Below are 21,173 nucleotides of genomic sequence, written 5' to 3'. Positions count from 1 at the left end.
AATAAATATTTCAAAAAGTATTGTATTTTTACTTGATCTCGATGTCTGGTCGTGTCGATTTTTAATGTAACACGGATTATGTTAATTTTATAAAGCAAGAATGCAAAGAACAATTGCTGTTTAACCAACGATCGTAAAAGGATGAAATCATGATTGTATTTCTCTTGTAAAATATCCGATTTAATATTTTTTAAGCAGTTTTTTTCCTAGCCTAATCAAAGCTCGCCTTTCCGGATGAGAGGAAAAACAACTTTCGCGAGCTTTTTGCCATAATAGATTCTGCGGCGGTCGGGAAATCCCTCGCGTCGTTTTATGGGGGTTTGGCATTTCTCCACCATCCGGGCAACAGATAGTGGACTCCATTTGTCTCCGTGGGCGGGGGCTCTTTGTGTCGCCCTGGAAGGGGCATTAAGAGATCGGCCTGCGGTCTAAAGAAAACGAGTTAAAAGAACCGGGAAAGTAATTTTCCCGGATTCCGTACCAATTTGTTCCCCTTTTTCACCGCCGTGCCGGAACTCCAATTTAATATTTTTTTCTTTTTTTTAAACCCTCACTCGCGCTTATCCGCCCGTCGTTGAGTGTGGTGAATTTAAAATGGCTTCTACCAGTGTCTATGAGTCGGAAACCTAACTTTTGAAATTGCAACTTGAGAAATAATTTTTCCCTTTTTGGTAAAGTGAGATTTTTTTTTTTAAAACCGAAGCTTAACAACGCTATTCAACTGAAAACTCACAATGCAATGAAAAATATTTGTCGCTTCATTTAAAAGCCTTGGCACATAATGTATTTTTGTTGTCATAATTTTTTTTTCAACAAGGAAAATATGTTATTTGTGTGCGAAAGAGAAGAAAAGTACATAAATGAGCAAAAAGACGGACGACAGTCATAAACAAGTAATATCAGCGATATATTAAAAAAAAAGGATTATAGCGCGGAAAAACCAAGCTAGTTCTAAGAAGGGGAAGAGAACAACTTTAAGTTTTTTTAAATTAAAGGCAAAACAAAAACTGAAACTGTTCCAAAAAAAAAATGCACCAACAACAAAAAGAAAGTTACTAAGTAAGAGTGAAAGAAAAAGAAAGCAAGAAGTGGAGAGGGTGGCGAGGAGGGAGAAGAAAAATAGAGAGGGTGAGATAGAGAGGGTTGAAAGAAGAAAGGCGTGTTTTAAGGAATGTAATAATAATAATGTTACAAATGGGCTTTTTTTCAAAAACACTGGCACTTTGAGGGTTGATAAAAAAAAATGTTACAACTTAAGATGAATTATAAATTAATAACGACAAGAAGCAGAAAAACAGTAGATTAGATAGTGAATTAGTGAGAAAGAGACATTGTGGGGAGAAGAGAGAGAGAGAGGGAGGTAGAGAGAGTGAGAGAGAGGGAGGGAGGGAGAGAATGAGAAATGTGTTTATGGAATATTAAATAATAAGTATTAAAATCCACCAGTAATGCTCGAAAATAAAATGAGTTTGACTCTGAATAGAAGTGAATAGAAATGAAAGTGGAAAAGTGAGAAAAAATAATTATCAGAAAAAACTCCCAGCTGTCAAACTAGTTAAATAACAAAAAATAGGTTAATAATTTGCTCTATTAAACGTTAGTAGTGAAAAGAAATGAATGACGAAGTTAGTCGACGACATACTAGGGAGTGTGAGGTAGACAAATCAGAAAAAATAGGTAAAATGAGAGAGTGTGAATGATAAATGAAATGAAAAAAGGATGGCAAGAAAAAAATACAAACAAACGTTTATAAATGTGTATTTTAAATCTACATATTTTAAAATATAATGTATATATTTTTAAAATGAGAAAAACTATTTCAAAAAATACTTTATTTAAAATCTACAGAGAGAGTGAGAGAAAATAGTGAGAGAGAGAAAGAGAAACAGAATGAGAGTGACAGAAAAAGAAAGGGAGTGATTGAGGAGAGAGAGAGAGAGAAAGAGGGACTGAGAGAGAGAGAGAGAGAGAGTCAGAGAGAAACAGTTTGAGAGAAACAAAAAAGAAAGGAATTGATTGAGGAGAGTGAGTGAGAAAGAGAGGGAGAAAAAAAGATTGAGTGAGACAGAAAAAGAAAGGGAGTGATTGAGGGGCGAATGTGAGAGAGTGAGTGTGAGTGAGGGAGAGAGAGAGAAAAAGAAAGAGTTGTAACTATTTGCTCGTTTATGTACAAAAAAGAAGAAGAGAAGGACACGAAAAATGGAAAAAATAGAGTAAGAAAGAGTAAAACAAAAACAAAAAAGAATAAAATTCGAAATATAGCTGTGATATTTTACACTATAGAAATTCATTTTTCACCAAAGAAAATCTTGTGAAATTTGCTAAAACAACATTAATTTTTATATGATGGTTTTTGGAATGTTTTCTAATGAATATGTGGTTGTTAGAGACTGTCTCGTTGATTTTTGTTTACAAACGTCAACTAGTCAAATTGGGCCTTTCCAAAGTGATGACGTGTTTAGAAAATTCCTGTTGCACTTAAAAAAAATCAAACCGCGACATTCTTTAACAAAACTTCAAGCACTGAGAAAATTAAAAAAACGGGGACGAAAGAATGAATCATGTAGAATAAGAAAGTTTTAATGCAATATTCCTTTCGACTTCAGAAGTTATAAATAGCTCCGAAAAAGCATAAAAACGCAAAGCATGTTTAAAACATTACGAAGTCAGGATTCTATCCTTAGTCAACAATGCCAATTATCAATTTGAAGTTAAAAAATTGAAAGATAAACAATGGTGGAAGTTCTCAACAATTTTTTATGTTATTCACAGTGTATTTTTTTTTTTTTTTTTTTTTTACAACTGTTGGAAAGTTGGATTTCTTATTTCTGTTTAATTATTTGTACAATCTAGATTTATTAATTTTTTAAAATCTAAATTAAAAAATACTCCGGAAATATCTTAATTATGGTTTCTATACAGGTAAATAGACTTTTCTCTTTTTCCTCAAATCTTCTATGCTAACATTTTTCGAAATAAAAGCTTCTCTTAACTAATTTTAGAATATACATATAATTTTTGTGTGACCATTTTCCCGCAATCGATTTTGCTGTTAAGTTAAAGTTATTTAAAGCTAATCAATGAGTTTTTTTAAGCTGAGATAAAATTTTAGTGTTTTATTATTAATACGAATATTAAGGAAAAATATGACGTTTAGTTCACGGCAGCGATAACACCTATCCATGAAGACCGAGCTGTGTTGCGGGTATGGTACACCCACAGCGCCGTGTATTTACCCCACGTTGATTTGATTGCGTATTAGAAATGATATATAATTTATTATGTTTTATAAAAAAAATAAGAACTAGTTAATTACTTTTTGTAAGAAAGTGGAAAAAATATAATTAAAACAAGATTTACTAAAATTTCTACAAAACCGTTAAACGAGAAACATAAAGTAACACCGTTCCAAAGTGAAAAAACGAACAAAACACAGAGGGAATTACGAAACGAAATAAAAAGAACCAAAAGTGAATAACAAAGTTTTAATGAAATTAGCCTGTTTGATTTTCTAGCACAAGTTGTAACTAGAAAAAGCAGTGAAGAACATTTCACCTTGTGTTTAAATTCGCGTAAAAAATTCTCTTTACCACCAAAATAGTTTTGTATTTAAAAACAAACTTTCGGGGCAGGGTAAAAGTTTTGTTTAATTAAGCTGAAAAGGATTTTTTAAACAAGTTTTATGTATAGTTTTATTTTTTTATTTGTTTCTTTTTCAGGACAATCTTTTCTATTGATATTATTTTCTAAATGACAGTTCTAAGTAGACAGTTCTTTAAAAAAATAATTTCTGTTTTATAAAAGAGTTATATGAAAATATAAATTACATTTGAAGTATTACATTTGTTAATATGGTTTTTAATTTAAATTTTTTTAATTAAATAGGAAGTTATATGGTTTCTTAAATTTAAGAAATAGCTTTCTTTCTCTCACGTTCACTTTACATTAAATCATAATATTCTTTTGTTCATTTTTGTAAGGTTATTGTTTAAAACACACATTTTTTAAGAAAAGATTTTTGATGACTTTATCAACTCAGAAAAAATAGCTAATGTAAAAAAGATTAATAAGGGATGTACTGAAACATGTTTCTTAACCTTTCAAATAGTTTATAAAAAAGACTTTTTTTTTTTAATTAAGACGGTTTATTCCACGAACAATCATTACTTTGACATTGAAAAAGGTGAATGTTTAGCTTTACAAAGGAGATTTTTTCGTACTGTCATGTTTGCCTGGTTTAAAATTATGTTGCTTTTTTTACAGTTTTTTTTATTGTATACTTTCTCAGTAAACTATCATTTATAATTTATGTTTAGCGATTGTATGTTTGTTTTATAAGAATATATTTTAAAATGAGGTTGCTCTTAGGGAGAAAAAGGAGCTCTCTTTTGAAAAGTGTTACTGGATCATTTGTTTTTTTCGTGTAATCATAATTCGTTTTCAAATGGATATACCTTTAACATACTTTTCAAAACTTTTTACTACACTATGATTCAAAACCAAAATCTCTTTTAAAATTTAGTATTACTTGAAATTTCTAACTAGTCTTGGTTTGAACGTAAACATCATAGAGGAAAAATATGATTTTTATAAAAATAATAATGATTCTAAATCGAACGTTAATTTAAATTTAAGTGAACTTTAGAAAATGATTTCCTGTAGACAATTGAGGATTTAAATTTTTTGAATAGCTAATACAGTTTTGATACAAAATAAATGTTTCTTTTCATAAAATACTTATCTTGTATTTTTGCCAAAAAATAACAACTTTTTCTCAGCGAAAATTAAAATATAGATCTATTGAACTTTTAGAAATTAGTAGATAGTTTTTAATTTAAAAAAATAAACATCCTACCTATCCTGATGACTGGGGGCAGCGCAGCCGAAAGAATCGCGGTATGCAACAACAATGTTATTAGGACGAACGACATCCCGAGTATCAGGGCACTCCGACCCGGCTGAAAAGAAGCATGGGGCGGCGAACTGCGAACTGCGATCTACGAACGTGGCCTGGGGGCGGCGGCGCGAGGGTGACGCGGACTCGACGGAGAGCCGAGACCAACTGGGGCAGTCGGCCGCCCCCACCGCCTTCGCTAAGCCACCCCCTCCCACGATAATAGCCGAGGGCCTTCTTTATCAATCACTATCTACCACGGCCCACAATTTGAATTTTTCTAGTACCAACAGATTTTTTATGGTGCTCTAACAATTGTAAGTCATCCATCAAAGTACAAATCTATTTTATTAACTACTTTAAATATACAGGGTGTTCAGCTACTCGTGTTACAATTTTTGCCAGTAGATTCTACATTCAAAATGGAACCAAAACGTCCAATTAACTATCGTCCGAATCTCAGCAGTTTCGCTGTTATTTCACTTTTCTGATTTTTTAAAATTTCTCGACCTTGCTTCAAAAAAAAAAAAAAGATAACTTCAAAACTAAAACATTTTCGACAAAACAGTTTTTACCATTGAAAACTACGTTAAATTTCCAATAAGATGTGATCGATACTAAACTTGCAAACCCTTCGTGAAATAAGCATTTTAGTAGCGAGAAATTTGAAAAATATTTTTTTTCCAAAATTGAAAAAAGTACTACGGTTATTCTAAACTTATATTTCCAAACATAGAGACGAGAAAATTTCAGAAACCATACTCCATTTAATATTTTTTTAGTGGTGCAATTGATTTTTTATTTAATTTTTTCAGATGGAGAAATTGATGATGGAATAGAAAAAAACCGTGGTTGAAGGTGAAAAGATTAATAATAATAAAAAACAAAAACCTAAGAAAATTTGACTGAATTTATTAACCTTTTTTAAATTTTGATTCCACATGCTCTCCACTCTCCGCAATGTATTTTTAATTAAACCACCGTCTCATTGAACCAGCGAAACCCAAACATAAAATGTATATCAGTGTATTCTTCATTAGAAAAAGTAGCCATAGTGTAATTATCACATAGATAACTAAAATCGTTTTCAATCTTAAAACTCGTTTATTCCGGAAAATAATAATACAATAATTCTTTAATCAAATTTGGTAAATAGATAACAATTGCACTATTTCGGTTTCGAGACCAAATTAAAAAATCATTTAATAAATTCATTCAAAATTCCCTTAGGTTTTTTTTCTTCAATATTTCACCTTACCAATCCGTCAGCCACGGTTTTTTCCTTTCCTTCATCAGTTTCTTCATCATCTAAAAATGTAATTGAAAAAGAAATGACACCACTAAAAGGAATTCTTTATAGATTACGTTTTCTGAAATTTCCTGGTCTCAAGGTTTGGATATAGTAGTTAAGAATCACCGTAGTAAATTTTTCAAGTTAGAAAAAATTTCTTTTTCAATGTTTCCGCTACTAAAACACTTATTTCCCGAACATTTACAAGTTTAGTATTATTCACATCTGATTGGAAATTTGAGGTAGTTTTCAGTGGCATCAACTGATTTGTCCAAAATCATTTAGTTTTGGAGTTACCATTGTTTATTTGAAGCAAGGTCGTTAAATCTTAAAAACTCAGAAAAAACGTAATAACTCCGAAACTGCTCAGATTCGGAACATATTTTTACAGGTTCAAAGCCACAAAAGGGTTCAGGGCTATTAGGTTGGCCAATTTGTCGGTCTCTTCGTTGCCCCTCTGCCCTGCGTTCCCTCGTACCCAGATCAGGCTAATTTTATTTTCCCCGATGTCTGACTGTAATGCAGTCCGAAAGGACTCCAGACTTGGACGGACTGCCTGGCTATTCTTCTATTGACGATCCCAAGCCATTTTATCTCCTTGCCACAGTGGTCACTAGCCACAGTTTCTGCTTGAAAGTCGGGGACATATTGTCCAAGGCTTATATGGATTCCAGTCTATGATTTATTTCAATAAATGCCAGCTCCTGACCCATATTCAGTTGTGGAGCCATATTTAAACCAGATATAGTCTGCATTAACTGGGATCCCTTTCTCCCAGTTTGATCTACAAATTTACAAATTAGAAAACTTTTGTCAAATCTAAATTTAGGGGTCACTGCATCAACAAGCATCCACAAAGTTCTGTCTAACTTAAGCCTCCCTCGAAGCTTTAGTTGCCCCTTGTTAAGTGAGTAGGCTATTGGAAGAGAGGAATAGAAAAGAATCTAATCCGCCGATGACATAACATCACTAAACTTGACACTGGCCATTAATAGCAGTAAAAGATACTAGTATTAGAGTGATATTGTGACGATATACATTGGATACAGTTATATTTATGTGACCAGTTGGCAGAATTTCCTTCCTGAATTACAAACCTGATGATTCTGACAATTCAATAATAACATACTGAAAGACATAGTTTATTTTTATTATAGTACTTCGCGTTATATTTGTGGGTGCGCCAGCATATAAAGCCTACCTGCGTGAAGTTGCAATCAGTAGCTTCTTTGCTAGAAAAGATATTTGTCGAGGATATGGACGATTAAAAGACGTCCAGCGTAAATAAACCTGAGAATACCGCGATAATGTGCATTTCACTGTAAACATCTCTCGAATAGTTAGTGAAAATTCCAAGCAGCTGAGCACCACGTGACCGTGCTACTCGAGGTGAAGACCTGCTTGAGACGCAGAAAAAAGTTCAGTGACCGAAGTCGCACGACCTTATTCTTTCAGAAGGCAAGGAAAATAAGCGAGTAGCATCATAGCAGCATGAGTATCAAAGAAAAACATTCGGGAAACAAGATCGGAAGGTTCCTGGAACTGAAGAAAACGTGATATACGCCAAAAGCATGCTGAACCAATTTACAATATGCATGTCTGAAGAACAAGCCTCTCCAGCTAGACCTACTAAGCTTATATTGTAAGAAATTCCGGAGTCATCCAGGAAGATTAGAAAAATTATATGTAATCATGGTTAAATTATGTTGAAGTTCACTAGTTTTCGTGGTCCGCTTGACCAATTAATATATTTCAATTAATTAAGATTTTTAGTTGAGACAAAAAAGTCCATATCCCGAGAGGGATTCGAACCCACGATCTTCGGCTAGATACGCCGCTACTCTACCACTTGAGCAATTGCGACCTCGATCCACTCTGGCACTAACTTCCCATCTCAACTCTACCTTTTGAATTTTCCCTCCTTTTGCATTTTTTAAATGTCGTGTAATCTATTTGATTCTCGGCGACAGATGAAAAGGCCACGAAGAGCTTTAGTGAAGATATACTTCATTTTAAGTTATCAAATTCATTAGTTTTCGTGATCCACTTGACCAATTAATACATTTCAAATAATTAAGGTTTCTAGTTGAGACAAAAAGGTTAATGTCCCGAGCGGGATTCGAACCAACGACCTTCGGCTAGATACGCCGCTACTCTACCACTTAAGCTATCGTGACTTTGATCCACTCGGACACTAACTTTCCATCTCAATCGCACCTTTTGAATTTTCCCTCCTTTTTGCCATTTTTCAAATGTCGTGTAATCTATTTGATTCTCGGCAACATATGAAATGGCCACGAAGAGCTTTAGTGAAGATATACTTCATTTTAACTTAATAAATTCACTTGTTTTCGTGATCCACTTGACCAATTAATATATTTCAATTAATTAAGATTTTTGGTTGAGATAAAAAAGTCAGTGTCACGAGCGGGATTTGACCCGGGGAAGTTAGTGTCCGAGTGGATCGAGGTCACGATAGCTCAAGTGATAGAGTAACGGCGTATCTAGCGGAAGATCGTGGGTTGGAATCCAACTCTTGACTCTGACTTTTTTATCTCAACTATAAACCTTAATTAATTAAAATTATGTTTAAGTTTTTAATTTTGTTGCGCATTTTTTCTTCTTTTATAAATTTTATTGTTCTGGTTATTTCTATTATATCTTGGCACATTAAGTTTGATCGATTTTTTTCCATCGCTATTTCTATGCTATGTTAATTAATAATTAAATTATAAATTATACAATTTCCTTTTTCAATTAGGAAAGAAACCCCATCAAGTTGTTCTGTTTATTGGTAGCATGAGTTGCGGAAATAGGACTCCAGGAAATTTCCTGCGAACTAATTTATCCCCGGGCTGAGTCGGGAAGAGGACAAAGCAGGACCCGTCTTTAGGTTAATAATAATAATCGAATTAATATCCGGGGAACCTATCCCTGGGTGGTTTTGTTTGCAAATATCAAGGCTGCCACCTGTAAAATTGTGTATCGTTACTGGCGCGGGATTTATGTCCGAGGGGTCGACCCCGATTTGATAAACGGCGGTCCGGTGCCAATGAATGTCTTATTGTTTTGTTCCGAAACTTTACATGATCGGGATGATGTATGCGCGGTGGCTTGATTGCCGCCTTTCGCTATTCAAAATTTTTCTTGCTGTGTTCATCACCGGTGAAAGTATTTTGGGTTCGGCCGATTATAATCCTTTAACAAAAAATAATCCTTTCGTGAACATCATTTATCACATTTTTTTATATTACCATTATTCTTCGTTGGATTTATCATTAGCCTTTCAGATTTTGAATTGTAGCTATTGAAAAACTGCCAACCGATCAACGAATCCTGCAATCAATTCACATCTTTTCCAGAACTTGTATTCTTCACTTAAACATTTTTTAAATTTATACTTGCAACTATGTATAAATGAAAAAAGAAGGAAATGTCCACTCTATAAAGAATACTTTTCTTGATAAAATTTTTTGTCTGCCCTCGGATTTCTAGGATATGATCGTTTGCGAAACAGCTCGGTAGATTCTTTATTATTTGAATTATGGGGGCAAGAAAGTTTCGTATTTAAAATTTAACATAACAGAATCAGACAAAGACATAATTTAAATCTAAAAAAATATAGAAATCTTGGTAATTTTCGAGTCGATAATGAGATAGGGAGAAAGAAAGTGAGAGAGGCGATGGGTAAAAGAAGGAGGAGGCAAGAGAGGAAGTGTGAGAGAGAATTAGAAAGAGAGTAAGACTCACATAAAAGAGGATTAGAGACACTGAAATAACTGACAAATAATTGAAAATGTATAATAATATGAGGGAATGAAAGAGAGAGAGAGAGAGAGAGAGAGAGAGAGAGAGAGAGAGAGAACGCGCAAAGGTGTAAACAATAAAAAACATAATAAAAAGGACAGGAGAAAGTAACTCGAGGTTTTTACAGGTTTGCCGGTTATTTTACGGCCAGGTTGTTGTGCCACCCTTGAGGCCATTTTTGGGACATTGAGGTCAACTTTGAAAAACAACCATTACAACGGTTCGGTGGTTTATTAATAGAATATAATTATGAAATTGCTGGATATGTAAGGACACTGAGTACGGCTTTCTCTCCCAAGAAAGAATAAAAAATCATACACTATATGAGTTGATCTTGCACAAGAGTGGAACCTTTTGTCAGATTCAGAAAAAAATGTAACTATTAGATTCTGGTCGAATAATAAAATTCCTTCAAATATAAGATTGCACTGACTTACAACAAATACAAAATACGTAAACAATACCAAGAAGGTTGTGGTGATTAGTGACCGTTAGTCGATGATTATTCAGAAATCGTGAGATGCGGTCTGGTGTGACGTAGGTTTCAGAAAAATATTATCTTTATCGTGCCAACGTTTCGATCTTTATTGAGATCATCATCAGGGCCTGGGATTAACAAACATTGTTTAAATTTTACAAATACATGTAGAATGTGGAAAAAAGTTATAAACATAAAACAGCAATATCTCACTGGCATTCTCAACAAGACACTCAAGAATGGCACACTTACGCAGAAAACAAAGACTTTGAGTGAGTAGGTATACGTTGATTGAATATAAAAAAATATTTTTTTGCAAATATTTTTAAATTTAAACAATGCTTGTAAATCCCAGATCCTGAAGATGATATCAATAAAGACCGAAACGTTAGCACGATAAAGAAAAAGTTTTTCGGAAACTACATCACACAAGACCGCATCTCACATTTCTGAATAAACAATACCAACAAGATTGTAGTATAGCAGCCATCAATGAACAATAAGGTCGCAGCGACGTGTAAAAAAAGTTATTTTATGTGTCAAAATTGTTTATAATTACAAAAAATTGTACAATTTTTATATACTGCAAATGAATTAATCATAAACCTTAAAAGTCAATAATGTCCGCAGAATTACAAAAAATCTACCACAATACAGTAAATCATTCTTCCAACTTGACATGATTTTAATGAATTTAAATGTAAAGAAAATTTTATTTTATGCGTCCAAATTATATATAATTACAAAAAATCTCTTATATACTATCTATTAATCATAAACCTTAACAGGCAATAGTATTTGCAAAATTACAGAAAATCCACAGTACATCATTCTGACAACTTATCGTGATTTTAATGAAAAAAAGTTATAAACATAAAACAGCAATATCTCACTGGCACTCTCAACTCGACACTCAAGAATGGCACACTTACGCAGAAAACAAAAACTTTGAGTGAGTAGAAATACTTTGATTGAATATAAAAAAATATTTTTTTGCAAATATTTGTAAAGGAAAAATTATTTTATGCGTCCAAATTGTATACAATTACAAAAATTCTCTGTACGCTGCAAATCTAGTAATCATAAACCTTAACAGTCATCCGCAGATTAGTTATTCAGATATCGTGAGATGCGGTCGGGTGTGATGTAGGTTTCTGAAAAACATTTTCTTTATCGGTCTTACATCCCAATATCTAGACAAGAGAGTAAAGCAACATATCTATGATTGCAAAAAACCCAAGCAAAATCCTACAGCACTCGCTACCCACCACTTTGAACACCAACACAATTTTGACTTCAAAAATACAAAAATATTACATACAGAACAAAACAAACATAAACGTAATTTCTTAGAAAATCAATTACAGAACAGATACATGTAAACTCAGTCGCAGCTACGCCAATATCATTAACCAAATACAATATAGATAACATACATATATCATTACATTACATTCCACACATCAAATATTTTCACATAGTCTAATTTTCCAACAATTTAGCTTTCCTTTTCCTATTTATCTCCTTTCTATATAATCCTGAAAGGACAATCTGGCCGAACTATTACCAACACATTGTTCCCCTTTGTCGGCTTTTTTCACTTCAAAGAAGCCGACGCCTTACAAAAAATTGTCTTTTATATACCGACTTCCTTCCCCACCCTTTCAAAACCAAGCATATATAAACATAATACAGCAAAATCTCACTGGCACTCTCAACACGACACGCAAGGATGGCACAATTACACAGAAGACAAACACTTTGAGTGAGTAGAAATACTTTGTTTGAATAAAAAATATATTTTCCATTGTATAAATTCACTTTTCCGCATCCTAAATGTAATTGTTAAATGTAAACATTGTTTGTAAATCCCAGGCCCTGAAGATGATCTCAATAAAAGATCGAAACGTTGGCACGATAAAGAAAATGTTTTTCTGAAACCTACATCACACCCGACCGCATCTCACGATATCTGAATAACGATGGATTAACGGTCACTAATCTCTACACAAATATACGCAGAATTACAAAAAATCTATCACAATAATGAAAATCATTCTCACAACTTGACGTAATTTTAATGAATTTAAAAGTAAAGAAAATATTATTTTATGCGTCCAAATTATATATAATTACAAAAAATCTCTTATATAATGTCTATTAATGATAAACCTTAACAGGCAATAGTATTTGCGTCAAAATTATATATAATTACAAAAATTTTCTTATATACTGCAAATCTATTAATCATAAACCTTAACTGTCAATAGTATTTGCAAAATTACAGAAAATTTACCGTACATAATTCTGATAACTTATCGTGATTTTAATGAAAATTAATGTAATGGAAAAATTATTTTATGCGCCAAAATTGTATATAACTACAAAAAATCTCTTATATGCTGTAAATCTAGTAATCATAAACCTTAACAGCCAATAATATCCGCAGAATTACAAAAATCTTTCACAATACAGAAATTCATTCTCACAAGTTGACATGATTTTAATGAATTTAAACGTAAAGAAAATGTTATTTTATGTGTCAAATTATTATAATAATTATTATTATAATTACAAAAAAATTTCATATACTACAAATCTATTAATTATAAACCTTAAAAGCCAATAATATCCTCAAAATTTCAGAGAATCAACCGTACATCATTCTGACAACTTATCGTGATTTTAATGAATATTAATGTAAAGAAAATTTTATTTTATCCGTCAAAATTGTATATAATTAGAAAAAAATCTCTCATCTACTACAAATCTATTATTTATAAATCATACCGCCAAAATATCCTCAAAATTTCAGAGTATCTAGCGTACATCATTCTGACAACTTATCGTGATTTTAATGAATATTAATGTAAAGAAAATTTTATTTTATCCGTCAAAATTGTATATAATTAGAAAAAAATCTCTCTTCTACTACAAATCTATTAATTATAAATCATACAGCCAAAAATATCCTCAAAATTTCAGGGAATCCAGCGTACATCATTCTGACAACTCAACATGATTTTAATAAATTTTAATGCAAAGAAAAAAATATTTTATGCGTCAAAATTGTATATAATTACAAAAAAATCTCTCATATACCACAAATGTATTAATTATAAATCATAACAGCCAATAATATCCTAAAAATTTCAGAGAATACACCATACATCATTCTGACAACTCGACACGATTTTAATAAATTTTAATGCAAAGGAAAAGATATTTTGTGCGTCAAAATTGTACATAATTACAAAAAAAATCTCTCATATACTACAAATCTATTAATCAAAAACTTTAACAGTCAATAGTATTTGAAAAATTACAGAAAATCCACCGTACATCATTCTGACAACTTATCGTGATTTTAATGAATTTTAATGTAAAGAAAAAGTTATTTTATGCATCCAAATCGTATATAACTGCAAAAATTTTCTTATATACTGCAAATCTATTAATCATAAACCTTGATAGTCAATAGTATTTGCAAAATTACAGAAAATTTACAGTACATAATTCTGACAACTTATCGTTATTTTAATTAATTTTAATTTAAATAAAAAAGTTATTTCAGGCGTCATATTTGTATATAATTACAAAAAATCTCTTATATGCCACAAATCTGTTAATCATAAACCTTAACAATCAAGAAAATCCACACAATTACACAAAATTCACAAAAAAATATTTTACGCGTCAAAATTGTATAGAATTACAAAATATCTCTTATACAGTGAAAATCTATCAATGAAAAACCAGCAGACAATAATATCAGCGCAAATACAGAAAAATCACACTTATCATTCTGTAAACAGTCATGATTTTTCCAAATTTAATAAATGTTAACGTACACAAACAAGTTATTTCATGCGTGAAAATTGGATATAATTGTAAAAAAAATCTCGTACATACTACAAATCTGTTAATCGTAAACTTTAACTGTCAATAATTTCCACACAATTACAGAAAATCCACCGAACATCATTCTGACAACTTGACATGATTTTAATGAATTTAATGAATTGTAAGGTAAAGAAAATGTTATTTTAGACTTCAAAATTGTATATAATAACAAATCACTTTTTATATATTGCAGATCTATTAACCAAATCTATTAATAAAAACTTTAAAAGTCAATAATATCAACACAATTAAAGAAATTTCACCGTAGATCATTCTGACAACTTGTCATGATTTTAATGAACATATAAATTATCGTAATTTGGTTCCTTATTTAATTATTCAATTATAAAACAGTAAACATTGTAATCAAGAAAAATGATTAATGATGGCAAGAGGAGCGCCGTCGAAAACCGGCTTTTGAATATTTCAAATAATTTCACATGAAGAGAAGCCTGATAATGTTATATTCTTGTGGTTATTTTAGAAAGAAAGTGTATTAAACGAGTATTAAATATATAAATCGTTTATCTTTGAATTAATTAATAATAAATATAAAATTGATCAATGGTAGAAGTTTTCTTTCGAAAAAATGTAGCTGTAAAAGAGAAAAGGGGGGATTCTTGTTTCAAATAATATTCACCGTGGTTGCGGAAAGGGGGTGAGAAATCCAAGGGTGACTAGGCAAAGAAAGCGATACCAGAAAAGAAGAGGCCTCTCAATTTCAAATCGGTTGCCCGTAATAACCACTTTGAAAGTTAAATGAACCAAAAGGCGGATTATTGTACGCACAGGCGTTATGGATACAGAAAGGTTCCAGGTGAATTGGGCGTGCTACATGGGCTGGAAGCGGGTGCGGAAGGACATGCGGAATGGAGCGGAAGTTTTTTTTTCCCCGAGGGTGGAGGAGACGATGATAGGAAACAAGCACTTTGGAAATACTTCTTTATTGACGAGGGCGGGACTTGAATGGAAAATATATAGCTGTCAGCTCCAAGCGGGAACGGATCTCCGGATACGACAGGAGTGGTTCATTCTCAAAAAACCAATATGCGTTGCCTACTACACGGTTTGATTTTTACTTCACGTTTTCATTTCTAAAAGATTTCCCTTTTTTCGAATCCGTTTTTCTTTGAAAACTTCTGGTTTGTTATTTAAAGTTGTATGCTTATTATTTTTTATACCTCGGTTTTTCGCCTTGCTTTCTTAATTCAATCTTTCATGCATAAATTACGAAGTATTGTCGAGTGATCTCTATCAATCAATGGATTTTTTGATTAAACCTAAATATTCATGAAAGTAAAAAATCTTGTTTACTTTCTTAAAAAAATATTTATCTTAGAAAAAAATTTCTCTGGTCATTTTTGCCTTTTCTCATTGTAGATAATTATAATTATAATAACAGTGTGTTATACCGTCCGTCAGCTGACTTGGAATGGTAGAACAATGGACTACGTGCCGAGAACGAAACGGTCAGTTCTCATGACGACTAATTAAAATCTAACAGAAGTAAATGACACGTGTCAAGGTAAGCTATCAATTTGATGTGATAAATAGAAATGATATCTGGTAACAACTCCCTTCAGATTTTGTGGTTGTGACCAGGGGACTCGACGTGCTACCTGTGAAATGTCTGTGGAACTTAACATAAAACACATTTACATATAGACTCCACAAATATACATAATTGGGTTAATTTTGTTGAGAACGCTTTTTTAATTAGACCAATTAAATTCATTATAGCGAGGAAAATTGAATAAAATTCAACAATAAATAAATAAAACACTTAGGCAATAGCACATGAAAAATATTAATAATTGACGGATACAACAAAAAAATCACTTTATGAAACACAGAAATAATTTTGTGTTTTGGCCATTTCCTATTACTTCAGTTTGTCAATTTTTATTGTTTCGCATTATAGTCATTTTTCTGCACTGTACCTTATTCATGAGCTGATCTACGATATAAGGAGGGAGAGACAAACGACAGATGCATTTAGTGTACGAGAAATATTCGCTGATAATTTCAATCCTGATGCTAGATCTTTCCCGTGGTTATCCAATTCCCAACAACCATAAAAGAAGTTTCAATCTTGGTACATAATTTATTATAGCCTGTTGCTATTCATAACGTAAACACTACTACGTACTTATCTCTCTATCTGTTTTCATTTCTGCTCTTATTTTCCTTCTGAGTATATTCTCAAAATCTGAGTCCACGTATTTACGTGATGAAACAACAGAGGATTATTTCGCACCAACTCCATGAGTTTTTCCTCATTCATATTTTACGGTTGTGAAAACTGTAAAATATCGTCAATAAGGAATCCATCGGTCACGGTCCGGTGACACCGGCAGCACGGTCACGCGCCGGGCGAGTGCGAACAAAGCCGTTCAGTTTCAAAGAAGATATTTGAAAACCCGAGCTATGGAATAAAATGCCGGTCACGGCACTGTCACGTGACTGACGTGTGTGAATCGACATTTAACCGTTGCTGCCACCGACGGCCCTAATTTGTTGTTCTTTATTGTATTTAATATTTTATGATTAAAAATTGTATATTAATTTGTTTATTGAATATTTGTTTTTATACATACTTTAAAACTTACTTTTTTATCATATACAATTTTATTGTATATTTGTGAATTGTGTGTTTTATTAAACATAATCGATTTATTTTAAACTAAACAGTCACTTCATATACAATGTTTAAAGCAAAAGTTAATTTTAATTGAGAAATTTTACATAGATTTTGATGTTTTACTGCACAATTTTGAACATTTGGTTTGATTTATCGAAGATGTTGAAGGTTTTACTGAAGGAAAATGTTTAGTGATCACCATAAAGTTGGAAGAAAACTTTTCTTATTTTTATATTATCAAAACATAAAAGCCTTTTATCAAAGTTTAATACTTGTTTTCCTCTTTAACACGGTGTCTGTTTTCGAAAAGACAACGGTCACAACAGGGATTTCGCCTTGTCCGTTTTTCATTCCTTTTTCATTCAATTACCGTTGATTACAACGTCAGAAAAGGCCGGTCAGAGATCCAAACGTCCCGAATAATGTACAAGGGCGAAATATTAGCTCTCCCGCGTTCAAAAGTAGAAGGAGAGCCAAAATGTTGTCAGTCTGGATGAGGGATCGTGCCAAGGGGCAAGCCAAAGCGCGACCTTTTACGGCGATTTCATGCTAAAAACCGGCCGGAGTGAAAATGCAGCATAAAAAATGGTGTAAAATTATTACAAAATTTTCTAATGAATAAATAATATATTAAAAAATAGTTGTACATTATGTTACATAACGTTTCATGAAGTGGTGGGGCACTTTTACTTATTTCAAAATTTTTTCCTATCAACGCACCTAGTCCTAGTTTTTTATTATTTGTAATTAATCAAACAAGTAAATAGTGGGAAATATTTTCTTAAAAGACCCAGTAGGTATTAAATAGAATAACAATTAACAAAAACGTGCTAACAAAAATATAAAAAATAAATTAGATTAACAAGAACACTAGTAATTTAATTATCACAAATTTTCTTATAGTATCACAGCTCTGGTAGAGGAAAGAATAAATGTATCACAAATCCTAGATTTATGTATTGTGCCTAATCCTTCTATGTTTCTATGAAAAGGTAACAGCATACACTCCTACATCCCTACAAGTAGTGTTCTTGCTGGTGGAAAGACCCATAAACATTTTCCTGGACAGACGCTTTAATTCGAACTGGTAGTGTGATTATAAATCTTAGAAATTTATTTTGGACAACTTGCAGTTTTTGGATCTTCGATTCGCAAGTGTAACTCCATGCTGGGTAAGCATACTACTTTATAAATAATTAGTTTATTTTTAAAGCTCAGTCCACTTTCACGGGCCATCAGCGGAAATAAGGCTTTTATGGCTATTTTACCTTTCGTAACTATATTATTTATATACCTAGAGAAGTTATGTTGTCGGCCCAGAGTTAAACACCACTAGATTTCTCTGAATATTGGTCGTCGTTTTGTGCATAATACGTCCTTAGTTTTGGGGACGTTAATCCTGAGTTCCAGCAGTGACAAAACCTGCAAATTCTGGTGATGCTGTCATTAAGTCTTTGTCACAATTGTCTTAGACCTCCAGGATGAGCAGTGACTACTGCTATGTCATCCGCATAAAACACGATTTTGCAATATCTCAGTGAGGGGCGTGTATTTATAAATAGGAGAAACTAGCAAGGACCTCGGATTGAACCATGGAGAACTCCGGTGGCAATTGGGAAAAGTCTAGAAGTTTCATTGTTTAGGGAAACACGGAAACAACGGTTTTTTAAGTCGGCCATGACAACTTTTTTAAGGTATCCTGGGAAATTCGAAATTCCTTTGAAGATACTATGGACCCTGGTTTATAGTCTGGCGGTGAACTGATCCGAAATAATTCCCCATCCCATTTACTTTCTTTTTATCGGTCGTTAGGAGATCTGAACCATGCAGAGCAAAATAGTTTTCAATTAATTAAGGTTTTTAGTTGAGATAAAAAAGTCAGTGTCACGAGCGGAATTCGAACCCACGACCTTCGGGAAGATACGCCGCTGCTCTACCAGTTGAGTTTTCGTGACCTCGATCCACTCGGACACTAACTTCCCTTCTCAACCCCACCTTTTGAATTTTCCCTCCGACTGGTTTTTTAGTTAGTGGTTGTATACAGTTGTTTTAACTCAACTAACACCTTAATTAATTGAAAGATATTAATTTTTCAAGCGGACCACGAAAACTAGTGAATTGTTTTCAATTTTAACAAGCTCAACGGTGAATCTACCCTTTTTATGGTTATTGCAGTTAAAGAGATAAAATTTACTAGTGAGCAATAAGTAATTATGTAGAGCCTAATCTACATGTTCAGTAAAATTCTAACAAAAAAACAAACCAAAAACTTGAAATATATCTTACTCACACTATGGAATAAATGTGGAGAGATTAGTTAAGTTAATTAAGTTTATTAACTTGTATGAAACAAATGTATAAAATTAACTTTAATTAATAAAGTTGGACCACACTGTATAATATAAATCAGAAGTTTATTAGCCGATAACACATTAAACGTGCTTCGAAATTAAGATGATGCGATGGATGTAGGACCACCGATTTCTATGAAACATGAAAATACAATAAAATATTTTTAAAAAACTTGTTTCAAAAACAAACCAGGTTTAGCGGTATTTTTATTATTGAAAAGGTGATTACGTAACTTTTTGTACTGAGCTTATCTACTTATTGTTAACAAGATTAGAGGGCCTATTCGTCCATCTTATTGGGCCTAGCCAGCTGCCCCAAAACAACCAGTTTTAAACAAATATACAATATATATACAACTTTTTTTTTTAGATAGTTTTCAAACGTCAATCTTATTCTCCAATCCACATATATAACAATCCGATCAACCTATTTCCTGTTAAGGGACTAGTTTTAAAACGTCTAATACCCTAAATAAACATTTGAATTTCCAATTATTGAAGTAGTTAGGTTCCGAATTTTCAGCACTATTTTTTTCTTTGAAATTATTGGATGGATGGATTCCTGAATGTGGCCGAAGCTTTTATTCGGTTCTTGTAACCAGGCATCCTTAACCTAGAATTCTAATTAACTGACCGCTTTTTCAGAGCGACCTGTTGCAATAAGTACATCTCTCACAAGAGGGCGTTTTGGGTCCCATTCTGTTTTCATTTTTCAATGGATGACATTCTTTTACATCCCAACGCCATCTCGCAATACAGTCAGTGTTGTTTACGTGATTAATGTTTGAAATAAACATGTTAACATAAAACTTTACGTCATAAAAATGACAATAGCAAAATTTATATGTTTTATGATCAACCAAGCGTTAAGAAGTTAAGTTAATAGAAAGGACGTAATTTTTTAATTATTATACTCCTGAATTTCAAGCTGTTTCTATCTGCGATTTTTTTTGTGCTTGACTATTCCGTTATAATTAAGAAAAGAGGTTTATTAAGATTTTCCACAGTTTATTATTTGTGAACCAAGCTCGGCTGACTTAATTTCAGGAAGTTCTCCACATTTTTGCCTATACTGTCACTGTAAAATATTCGCGCATAATGCGGATCGGAGATTGAATAATTGAAAGATTTAGAAAAGGGGCTTTTACGACTGAACGAACGGACATTGAAGTAGAGGAGAAATATAAAACGGGCTTTGCCCGTGGAGACACAGTTACACGGGCCGGGTCTGGACAAATGACTGGCCTCCTCACAGTGCCACCTGACTTCTTATCAACGTGAAAGCCCCAGTCCCAACGCTTTTGTCATTTCACTCTTTATTCGTCGAGAGAATGGCCAAGAAGCCTTAAGACGCCGAGAAGCCGCGTCTAAACCTGTTTACGGGTCGATATGCCCACGGCCCCGAGCCGGGAGGGAAAAAAAATTAAAAGAGAAAATGAACGAGTTGCGGACGGCGTTTAATGCAATCATTGCGAGGAATCGTCCAATACCAATAAAGGGTGGATGAAATTCCATTTTCCGAGCAATATTCCCTCCCACACTGGCATTTGATTATCTGTTCCAGAAGGAAGAATGTTTTATGCTGGCCTCCCTTTTCTGCAAAGTACTGAAGGTTACCCTTCATGTGACCTATATATGGATTTCAACCAATTTACATCATCAATTCGTTTTAGTTTTGATTGCCTTCAACTTTATGCTTTGACTAAAGAGTCAATGTTCTTTCGTTAAACAGCTTTTGACTTATTCAAAACGTTTGAGATATAGACATGTTTCCTCGTGCTATTGTTAATTCACTAGTTTTCGTGGTC

Source organism: Cimex lectularius, unplaced genomic scaffold (genome assembly GCF_000648675.2).
Source record: "Cimex lectularius strain Harlan isolate CLEC.00 unplaced genomic scaffold, Clec_2.1 scaffold231, whole genome shotgun sequence".
In the NCBI taxonomy this organism is placed as follows: domain Eukaryota; kingdom Metazoa; phylum Arthropoda; class Insecta; order Hemiptera; family Cimicidae; genus Cimex; species Cimex lectularius.
The sequence above is the reverse complement of the archived record's forward strand: the minus strand, read 5'-3'. Positions refer to the sequence as shown.